We start from the raw sequence: 11,992 nt of genomic DNA, 5'->3' as shown, positions 1-11,992 counted from the left end.
GTGGGAGGATTGGGACATTGATACATTGCTAGCAGAGTTGTGATAGATTCAACCATTACCAATTTATTTTTTCTTTTCTGCAGAGGTCAGAATTTAATTAGGTTAAGACAGTCTGGGTATATACTGTACACCACACTCTCATGGTAGCTTAAAGGCCTTACCTGCGCTTTGGACCCAAGAAGGGTTTGAACAACCCCCCCCCCCCCATCCCACCCCTGTCTCATTACTTTTATAGAGTTTCTTTTATTGCTATTGCTGACTACCCAGGGAAACCGCTAACATTTTTTTAATTAATTAATTAATTAATTTTTTTGCAAGACATTGGGGTTAAGTGATTTGCCCAAGGTCACACAGCTAGGTAATTAGTAATTGTCTGAGGTAGAATTTGAACCCAGGACCTTCTGACTCCAGAACTGGTGCTCTATTCCCTGTGCCACTTAGCTACCCGAACCATTAACATTTTACATTTTTTAATTTAACATTTTATTTTATTTTATTTTCCCCAAGTTACATGTAAGGACAAGTTTTAACATTCATTTTTTAAACTTTAAGTTCCTAATTCTCTCTCTTCTTTTCATTACACTCCCCCTCGTTAACATTTTAGTTATGTTACATGACTACAATGGAATATTATTCTATAAGAAACCATAAATGGTTGAACTCTAAAGAAGCATGGAATGAATTAGGATCTGATACTAGGCATAGGAAGCAGAACCAACAGAACAACGAACATATTAACAACTACATCGCGAGATGATCAACCTTGATGGAAGCAGCTCTTCTCAGCAGTTTGGAGAGCTAGGCTAACCATAATAGACAGGCTATGGACAATGTTATCCCCATCCAGAGGAAAAAAAAAATGAAACAAAACAAAACAACCCCCTCCCAAATCCTTCAAAATCTGATGGATACTACATTTACTTTTTTAAAAATATCTCTTATGTATTCCTTTCCCTTAATCTGAATTCCTCATACAGAAAATAACTAATCTGTAAACATGTTTAATACATATGTGTATGTACAATATTAACCTGACTGTTCACAGTAGGAAGGGAGGGTGGAAGGAAATTTTGTAACTTAAAATATATACATGGGTATATGGATGAATGTTGAAAAGTTTTCATAACATGTATTTGGAAAAATAAAATATCAATTGAAAAAAAGGAAAGGGTTTCTAAGAAGGTGGGACTTGAGATGATACTTGAAGGAAGCCAGGGAAGCAAGCAGGCAGAGTGGGAAAAGAGAAAAGCTCCTAGATATGGGGGCAGTCAGTGAAAATTCAAAAAGTATGAGAATGGCACATTTTATGAAGACGACAGCAAAATTAAGATCTTTCATTTATTCTTAGAGAGAGAACTGGACTTGGAGACAGGAGGATCTGGGTTCCGATGTTGACTCATATTTATCAGTTAAAATAAAATATTACTTAAAAAGTACAGAACTGCATTTGGCAGTTTTATACCAGCTTCCAGAAAGGTCTGGGGAAGAAACTGAAGATCCCAAATTGGAAATGCTAGGAAAAATAGTTCCAAGGTAATATTTCAATGCTTTGCCTTGGTCACCTTGCCCCTTTGTTGAATTAGTCCTGGGGAAAATTATCAGTCTATTAGAAATAAAGAGGGTGCAGGGGAGAAGAGGGGAGGGACTGGAATTCACTGGGAAGCTCCTCTAAAATCCTGAATAGATGGCAGGCCAAAGTCTGAGGCAGGGTTGGGTCTGAGGAGAGTAGGAAATGATTATATTATATAAGGCCCATTTAGCTGCCAGAAGCCTTCTGGAGCTGGAATTATACGTTTGTGAAGGAAAGGATGATATTATTGGAATTGGAGACCCAGCTGAACCAGGAAATGAGTGGAGATTTAAAATATCAGGATGCAAAGTTTACTAAAGGGATGAGAAGACAGGCAGGAAGAAGGAGGAGATGGGGAGAGATGGGGAGGAGTATATGGAAGGGAGGAAGAGGGTTGGGAACAGAGTTGGTGTGGAAGGGGGAGGAGCAGACGTGGGAGATGAGGGAGGAGGGGAAGGATGGAAAAGGGGAGGAACAGAAAAGAGGGGGTGAAGGAGGATCCTGAGAAACTAGCTGACACAGCAGGGAGAATGAGGAAGAATTTCAGCACAATGAGCTTAGTCAGAAGATTCCTGGAGGTTGTCCTGCACCTCTTTCATAGTGAGTGAAAAAAGAACTTGAGAAATATTTCTGAAGATAACACCAGCTTATACAGCATCTTCCTCAAGACTGAGAGCAGGGTGGCCTGGAGACACTAGGAGACCTGGGGAGATCTTGATGTTTCAGCTATGAACAAGCAAAGCCGGGGAACCTGCTCTATCAATTGGGTTGCTTTCTTAGAACTCCAATCTACCCTACAGAGTAATCAGGGTGACACCCCCCCCACCCCGCCTGCCCCAAGCACTGACATTGGAATGAAGCCCAGGGGAAAAAATGATAAGCAAACTCAAAGAGCTGGGGCTTTGCAATGGAGCAGATGTGAGGCTGGGTTGGGCTACTCACTTTCAGCCCAACAGGCTGTTTAGGACAAAAGTGGGAACTGGGAGGGAGGGAGAAATATTCCAGGGGTTATTTACATGTAAAAAAGAGCCTGAAGTTATCTTTGGAAGTCAGACTATCACTCTACTACCTTCATATCTACTATCTAGCTCTTGGCTGGTCTCCCAAAATCTAATCTCCAATCTAATCTCACTTGTTACAGAGTTGCCTGGTGAAGTGTAATAAGCAACCTTGAACTCAATTTGCAAAACTACATATGGTTTTTTTCTTTCCCTTCACCTCCCCTTTCATATACACAGATAGATCGATGTAGATATATGTCTATTTCTATATCTATATGCATATGCATGTATATATGTTAAGAAAATACGACATTACAAGGATGCTAATCACCTAAGGAGCTTAATTTGAAGGATCTGAAAGGTGCAAGGATAGCATGTGTGTGTGTGTGTGTGTGTGTGTGTGTGTGTGTGTGTGTGTGTGTGTGTCTGTGTCTGTGTGTGAGTCAGTGTGTGTCTGTTTACACAGGGAAAAAAATACCTTCCTTCTGCTAGAAAACCCATTATTAGAGTATTTGCCTCCCTAAACTCCTAGGCCAAAAGGCAAATTTCTTTGGGAGGGTAATCTTAAAAGTATTATTAGTGGTTAACACTTTAGTTTGAATTATTTCCTCCCAGATGACTGTAACAAAGGAAGTTTTGATATAGAGGAGGAGGAGGAGGAGAAGGAGGAGGAGGAGGAGGAGGAGAAGGAGGGAGAGGTGATTTTGGAACTTATGGGCCCCATTGGGGAAGTTCTGAGACAGAGTAGGAGATACCAAGTAGGAGGCATCAAAGACAAACTTTGCCTATTTTGCAACTATGTCTGGGGCTGGCCTGATTCCTTAGCCATTATTATGACAACAGATGGGCAGAACAAGAGGCAAGTCATAGAGCTGCTGAAAATATTACAGTTCAAACTTTAAAGACCAACCTACTCATTTTGCATATGAAGACCTCTCTTGGTACCTCATTTTGCACTCATTGAGACACATTGAAGGATAATGAATGAAGAAACTCACCTTCAAGTAAGGAAGATGTGGGTTCAATAACAACCCTGACCCAATAGGTCTTCTAGAAAAGACTAGAAATTATAGATGAGTTATTGATCATCATCAGTAGAAGTGGGGGAATTGCAGAAAGGGAATTCCCCACACTTTGGAAATCCCTGGTCCAAAACAAGAACAACAAAATGCAAGAAAGACAATTTTGCATATTATGATGAGATATGTGCTTATTGTTTTAAGGATTACAGATTACTTTACATACATTTTCTCATTTGGTCTCATTATAGTAAAACTGTACCATTCTCCCCTATTAGCCATGAGGATTGGGTTTTGGTCTTTCTGTCTCATATCTGAATTTTGTCCTATCCCACTGGGGACCTAGAAACTAATCCCAAGCATCAGTGCCTTGGAATGAAGCCAAGAGAGAAAACAATAAACAAATTCAAAAAGTCCAGGGATCAGAAGAGGGAAAATAGGGAACCAGCTTCACTCTCAAGAGGGTTAGGTTGTCATAGGTCCAAAGCACAATGTTCTGCACTTAATAAATATACATAATAAAATGTTTGCTGACTAAGTGAATGAATGAAGAGCTCAGAGTAGCACAGGGTAAGATTGACAGAGTTAGGTCTCTTGCCATGCCTCTGAATGGAGTGTAAATAATTTGGATGGAGGAAGCCACTGTAGAAGGCAGCCCTGTGTTCTTAGAGGAGAATGATTCTTGAAGTCCCACAAAAGGTGATCTGCTTTTTAGAGAACTGGTAGGGAGGGGATTTGAGAATACTCCTCAAAGATTACATTTTTCTAAGGGAGGGGAAAGGCTGAGTATTATAGAAAGTGGAAAACAAGAAACTGTTGGGAGAAATTTTATAGCCTAGATTCCTTTAGTTTACAAATTGAAAAATGGGTTAAGGAGGCCAATGTGATTAAATAAGAATATAGAGTCAAAAGAACAGCATCAGAAAACCCAGTGGTTTTTTTTTCTAAGATCTTGGTATGAAAAAGACCTCTTGGATCAAGAAAGAATTATACATATCATAGGATTGTAGATAAAGAGCTGGAATGAATGAAACAGTCCAGGGTCCCACAGGTAATTAAGTGATTGAGGTAGTATTTGAATCCAAATTGTCTTACTATGGAACCTGCCCTCTATCCCCAATAATGCCTGTCTCAATCAACCCCTTCATTTTAAACCAATTCTCCTCCAACTTTGTTTGATGCTAATAATCTCTCAAGTCTACCTTTAGAGAGTCATTCACTATTGAATTTTACTAATCAGAGATGCTTAGAAAAGGATTCCTACACCATACTGGGGGGGTTATACTAAATGACCCATGGAGAAGCCAGGTCAACTGGTTCCCACTCCAATGTTCTTTCCATTAAAGCCAGGTAAATCTTAACTAGAAAATTTAAGTAATTAAAAGCTCCTCTTTCCTCCTCATACCCACAAAGGATGAACAGAAAAAAGTTGTGAAGAATAGCAAATAGCACTGGGAGTTTGAACAATATTGGTTATGGAAAGAGACCCAACTTGATTAAAAAAAAAATAGGGGCCTCAAAGGAAGTACTATAAAGAGGTGAAAAAAGCACAGAAGTTTTTCAAGACCTCCTCTTCTCCATCCCATTTCTGTCTGATTTTGATGGAGGTAAGTGGAGAGAGAGCTTGGCGATGACAAGGTCTCATTCAACAGTGAATAGTGGGAATGAAGAGTTCTGAAAGAAACTAGGTCCTGGTCTCTCTGAAACTCGACTTATTCACAAGGAAAATGAGCCAACTGCTCTGTCGTTTTAGGATTCTTAAGTTCTGAGGTTTCAAATCTGGAATTCTACCTTTGTCTTCAGTTAAATGTCAGACTCACCATGAGTGGGGCAGAGAAGCAGTTGGTCTGGCTCAACTACTTCTGTCATCTTTATCTCCTCTTCACTTACATGGCTACCACCCTAATTCATTTCCCTATCATCTCTTGGCTAGACTGGAAAACAGCCTTTTAATAGGTCTCTTTGCCCCCCAGTTTTTCCATTCTCCAATCCATGTTCTTCAAATCTGCCAAAAGCACAAATTTTACCATGTCACTTCCACATTCAAGAAACTTCCAAAGAAAATTCAGACTCTTCAGCTTGTCAATTAAAGCCTTTCAGAGATGGACACTAACATAATATCTTCTTTTACTGATTTACCATTATTCCCCCTTTATACACACACACACACACACACACACACACACACACACACAAACACACACAAACACACACACACACACACACACACACACTCTTACACTTTATATAGTTTAGAGAAGCATGGAATGACTTACAGGATTTGATGCTGAGCAAAGGGAGTAGAGGCCAAGAGAACAATTTACACATTATCATTATGAGATGAACAGCCTTGATGGAAGCAACCCCTCTCAGCAGTCCAGAGAACTAGGTCAACCATATTTGACAGATTATGGACTATAGTATCCCCAACCAGAGGAAGAAAAACAAAACAAAATACACAGAAAAAAAACCACTCCTACTGAATCTGATGAACACTTAATAAAAATTATCTTTGTATCTTTTCCCTTTAATCTTAATTCCTCATACCAAAAACTACTAATTTGGAAATATGTTTAACAAAACATGTATGTAAAATGCTAATCTGATCATTCCAACTGAGGGAAGAGGGGTGGGAAGAGAAGGTTGAGGGAAACTTTGTAACTTGGAAATACATATATACAAATAGATGAAAAGAAAGAAAGAAAGAAAGATTAAAAAAAAAGAAAGCTAATCCCTGATCAAATAAAATAAGAATAATAATAAGGAAAAGACTAAAGGACAAAAAGCACATGACAAAGGGCTGGGTATAATTAAATCTAATTTCAAGAGAGATTAAATCAATAGTGAAACTCATCTAGAGGAAAAAATGAATAAATTCAAAGTTTCTATAATACTGAATAAATATTATTACTATGAAATAAAATGATCTAAAATCCCACTGAAAAATAAATTTCTTCATAGTCTACAGAGATCATGCTATAAAACAAAACACTCCAGAATGAATCAAAAGGGAAATAAAACTTTTAAAAGAAGAGAATAGAATGAAAATTGAATATGATAGAGCTTTTAAAGAAGAATTAAGAAAAACAAATGATAAAGTGTACATCTTAGAATATATACATGATAAAGATTCTCTTCAGTGTTGTAGAGACTCTGATAAAAATAATGACAGATCTGAATTCAGAAATATGGAAGTGGAAGAAAATTTGACAGAAAAGAAGTAAAGAACATTTTTAAAAGAACACATGAATCCAAATCCAAATTAACAAATGAAAAGACAGAATAGCAACTGTATTGTAAGAGATAATGTAAGAAATTTGCACAGTATTTTTGAATAATGATGAAAAAGCACTGAATAATTGAATCCACATATCATTTTGGGGAAAAATGAAGAAAATTCCCAAAAGACAGATTGGTTAAGTTTTAGAATTCCAACCCCAAGTAACAAATGTAAACAAAGGAAAAGTTTTCACCTATGAAAGAACTTCAATTCTAATAATCTTGGATTACACCACATCTAGAAGAAATGGGAGAAAAGAATGATAGAATATTGCAAAAATAAAGATACTCAAGGCACAATCAACCAAGAGATTTAAGATTTAAGATTCCATACTGTGCCCTGAATTGTACTGATATAATGAGTATAAAGACAAAAATCAAACAGGCCAGGCAGCTAGGTGGTGCAGTGGATAGAGCACCAGCTCTGGAGTCAGGAGGACCTGAGTTCAAATATGACCCCAGACACTTAATAATTACCTAGTTGTGTGATCTTGGGCAAGTCACTGAACCCCATTGCCTTGCAAAAACAAAAAAAAATCAAACAGGTACCTCAAGAAGCTTATTTTCTTTCAGGTAATTACTTTTATACATATAAATATCTATGAAAAATTTACAAAATAAATACAATTATTTCTGGGCAGGCACTAGCAGGGATTAGGAAAGACCTCCTGTTCTATTTGAACAGAACTTTACATCAAACTAGGGATTCTAAGAAGAAGAGGAGATGGAAAGAATCTGAATAATATGTCATATAAAGGTAAATGTAATAATTGATGAAAAAAGATGGAATTTCAACAACAAAGATATTTACAATATTGTTGATCCCAAAGAGATGGGAGTACTTCATTCTTGCAAAAACTCCAAACAAAAAAACACAAGAAAATTAAATAATTGTGATTCTCAAGAAAAGATTAAATAATAAAATAAGTTCTCTGCAGTACATGTTTAAAAAATATCTCCTTCCCTCCTCCCTCTTTGTTACTAATTCTGGACCACCATGGCAGTGATCAAGCAATTATCTCCTCTATCTTAGGTACTAACTCAAATTTGTTCTTTCTGATTTGATTACAAATCAATTTAGTTTTCCCAAACACAAATATGCCTTCCTTTGACCCTTCGACAGCATGCTGGTGCTATCCTTTCCCCCAACCCTATATTCTCTCACTGAAAAATAATCTTCCTGTCCTCCCCTTCCCCAGCTTCCATTTGCGCAGCTATTCACTTTTTCCCTTGCTGTCAGGCTGCTTGCTGCCCACACAAATGTACTTATGTTGACCTTTCAGAAATCCCTAATTACTTCCTGATTTTCAAAATCAAGGAATTTTCCTTAGCCTTCATCATTCTTAAATTCAGTGTGGTTTTTGATATTAGGGCTCCTTCTTTCTAGAAACTCTTTCCTTCTTTGGTTGCAGAAATGCTGAATCTCTTAGATGTCCCCCCTTTCTATATCTCTATCAGCTTTTTGTTTCTTTCCTTTAATGGTTCTTTGTCTTCCCAATCATGTTTCCATGGTTTTGTTCTTCATTTTCTCTACCTTTCCCTCTATAATGTCTCCCTGATCATTACATTTTTACAAATTTTACTCCACCTTTTATTCAAATGGATCCAAAATTCAGATTATAAACCTATATTTTATATATATATATATATATTATAAACCTATAAGATATCTTCTTTCTAGTTTTTGCCTATAGCTTGACTAAAATTGAACTTATCATCATTCCTCACCTCTGATACCACTTGTTGCTATCTGTGACATTTCCATTTAACTAGTCTTCAAGTTTAAAACCTTGATATTATTTCTGATTCTTCCTTCTTCCTTCTTCCTCCTCTCTAGATTCCACCTCCACAAAATCCCTTGTATTCATTTCTTCTCTCTATTTTCATTGCCACCACTATTATGGAAGGTATTCTAAAAACTCTTAGTGTAGTTTAAAACTTTATTAGCTTAGCATACTAAGACTTTTGGGACATCTTGTATAGTCATCATTATTGCCAACCTGAGTCATTACAATAAACTCTCTCTCTCTCTCTCTCTCTCTCTCTCTCTCTCTCTCTCTCTCTCTCTCTCCATATTTCCATGTTAGTCATGTTGTAAAAGAAGAAACAAAACAAAAGGGAAAAACCATGGGGGGAAAAATGAAAATATTATGTTTTGGGTCTGCATTCAAACTTTATAGTTCTTTCTCTGAATGTGGATGGCATTTTCCATCACAAGTCTTTTGGAATTGTCTTGGATCACTATATTGCTGAGAAGAGCTAAGTCTATCATTGTACAATGTGCAATAACCTTAACAAGTGTTTCATCTCTACTCTGCCTCCAGCCCCATCCCCAACCCATCCTGCACAGTGATGCCAGACTAAGTATCCTCAAGATCCTTAAATGGGTCCTGATTGTCTATCATGTAAAAGGCAAACAACTTTGCCTGTCACTTAATTCTCACTACAATCTGGTATTAACCTATCATTCCAGATTTGTTTAATAGAATCCCACATTATATATTCTTTGCTTCCTGCCCCTCATAAATACTTTATGCTCTACATTATTTGTGCCTTTGATCATTTTTGTTTTTTATGCCTGTAGTCAATTTAATTCAATGAGCATTTATCAAAAACCTAGCAGGTACAAAGTACTGTGCTAAGTATTGGAAATAGTGACATAAATAATACAGATTCTGCCCTCAAGAAACTTTCACTACTGGAAGAATACAACATATGCACAGATAAGTAAATACATATTGTGTGTATATATACATATATATATTATATATGTAAGATTTTTGTTGTTGCTCAATTGTTTTAGTTGTGTCTGATTCTTCATGTCCCTATTTGAGGCATTATTGTAAGAGATAAGGGAGTGGGTTGTCATTTCCTCCAGTTCATTTTACAGATGAGGAAACTGAGGCAAATAGGGTTAAGTGACTTGCCCAAAGTAACACAGCTATGAAATATCTGAAGCCAGGTTTGAACTCAGAAAGATGAGTCTTCCTGACTCCAGGCCTTACATTTAATCCACTATACCACCTATATATACTAATACCACTATATCACATAGCCTATGTAAGATACTTATCCTTTAAAATATTGCCTTTTCAGCCATATTTTTCTAATTTGTTTGCTTTGCTTAGAGTTCTAAAAGAAAAACCTACTCTGACTCAGACTTCTAAGATAGTTGTTCATTTTATTTCAAGTGACGAGTTATTGTATACTGGAGAGACATGAATAGTAGAATAATTTTATGATTCAGGGACAAATGTAATCTATCTAACTATAGACAGAGGATAAAATTTTGGTTATTAAACACAAGTTAAGGCATTATATTCAGAGAAAATCCAGAATCTAAACCCAGAAAGGCAAGAAAAGAGAGAAAGAGGTGAAAGAACAGATTTCAAAAGTGGCTCTACTAAATTCAAAGCTGGAAGTGATCCAAACTATAGTTATTGTTTAGGAAGTAGTCTAGCTGAACAGAGTAACAGGTTGGAAGCAAGAAATAAGAAAAGTCATCTACCAGATCAACTAATTTGGTTGAGATCTGACGCCTAGATAGATGTGAGTGAAGCACAATGTGCATCACTTCAGCTTAGCAATGGAAGCATCTGTTCAATTTAGAGAATCTAAATTCATCTGAGCATTTTGACTATGGTGGACAAGAAAGAAGGAAGGGGCATTATCAAAGACAAGCAGAGAGAGGGAAACCCAAATCTAAATGTTGATGAAACCTGCTATTCCTCTGGGTAAGGACTGCTTCTGAGACAGAAAGAGGACACTAAAGTTTATGATTGCACAGTTAATAAGTTACCTGGAGCACACAGGTTCTCCTCACTTATCCTTCTCCTTGGTAGGTTTCTATGATTGTGCACCATCCTCTCTCACAGTTGCTGAGTACATGGTGGGAAAGAGTGACTAAGGTTTATGTGTGGATTGTGATGAATGCTATTATTTATTCTTTACTTTAGTATATGAATATCTGTGGTGTTATTATTGTTTCTTTTGCCTTGATATTGAGTCATTTCAGTCATGTCCTATTCTTCATGGTCACATTTCTTGAGGCAAATAGGGTTAAGTGACTTGCCAGGGTCACATTGCTAGTAAGAGTTGAAGCTGAATTTGAACTTAGATCTTCCTGACTCCAGGTCCAGAATTCTAGGCACCTTAGCTGCCTCTAGTAAGAATATAATCCTCTTCAACAAGATTATCCATAGAACCCTCTGAGAGTTCAAGTATTACCTTGTGCTAAAGATTCCTCTCAAGAAATATTAGACTTGCCAATGTGAGGGCAGACTAGAGTGAGTGAGCCAGCCAGAGATTGTCCCTCAGAGTGAGAGGTATGAGGTGCAACATATAGGGTGGATACCCAAATATAATATGAAGTGAAATTTAATAAGGTAACAAAACCTAATAACTGAGGGGGTGGCAAAGGGAGAGAAAATAATCAGAAAAATGATCATGTAGGAGATGTCAATTGAGTTGAGCTGAGTCTTAAAGGAATCTAGAAATGTCAAGAATTGGAAGTGAGGAGGGGGGAGAACACCAGACATGATCAATTCTTTCTTTTCAAAGTTAGTAGTTTCTGAAGGGATTTGTTTAGATATTTGCTGGGAAGCATATCTTGTGCCAAAATTCAGCAATTATTTAAAGTTCAGATCAGGGGGCCTTTCCTCATCCTACTCTGGTTGTTAGGCCATTACTTTGCATTTATTCATCTGTGTATAGCTTGAAGCCTACTAGTAAAATGCAAGTTTCTTGAGGGCAGGGGCAGTTTTGGTTTTGTTTTTGCATCCAGACTCTGCTATAATACTTTTTTGAATTTTCTTTTTTCATCAGGACCTGCAATTTCACTAGTATGGAGAACTCCCAGTGAGTAAACTTCCTTCATCAGATCAGGTAATGACAAGAAAGCCAGTTTTGAGACAGGAAGACCTGGGTTTAAGTCCTAACATTTAGTGGCTATGTCATTCTGGGTAAGTCACTTATACCTCAGGTAACTTTTAGGACTAGAAGTTGAAGAACAATTTTCTTGCAAATAGTAGGAACTTAGTCAATGTTTGTTGAATGCATGCATAAAAACAAAACATAGCAATCATATCTTTTATTTTTATTATTTTTTTTTAGATTTTTTTTTC

The 11,992-nt window shown here is 37.0% G+C and overlaps 1 protein-coding gene across 4 annotated transcripts in view; it reads right to left on the bottom strand.

The window, feature by feature from the left end:
- The window catches only part of ZBTB7C (zinc finger and BTB domain containing 7C), a 406,995-nt gene that overhangs the window by 103,453 nt on the left and 291,550 nt on the right, over positions 1-11,992 (bottom strand). The gene's annotated exons all lie outside the window — the stretch shown is intronic.

The sequence above is a fragment of the Macrotis lagotis genome, chromosome X, assembly GCF_037893015.1.
Source record: "Macrotis lagotis isolate mMagLag1 chromosome X, bilby.v1.9.chrom.fasta, whole genome shotgun sequence".
NCBI lineage: Eukaryota > Metazoa > Chordata > Mammalia > Peramelemorphia > Peramelidae > Macrotis > Macrotis lagotis.
The sequence above is the reverse complement of the archived record's forward strand: the minus strand, read 5'-3'. Positions and strand labels throughout refer to the sequence as shown.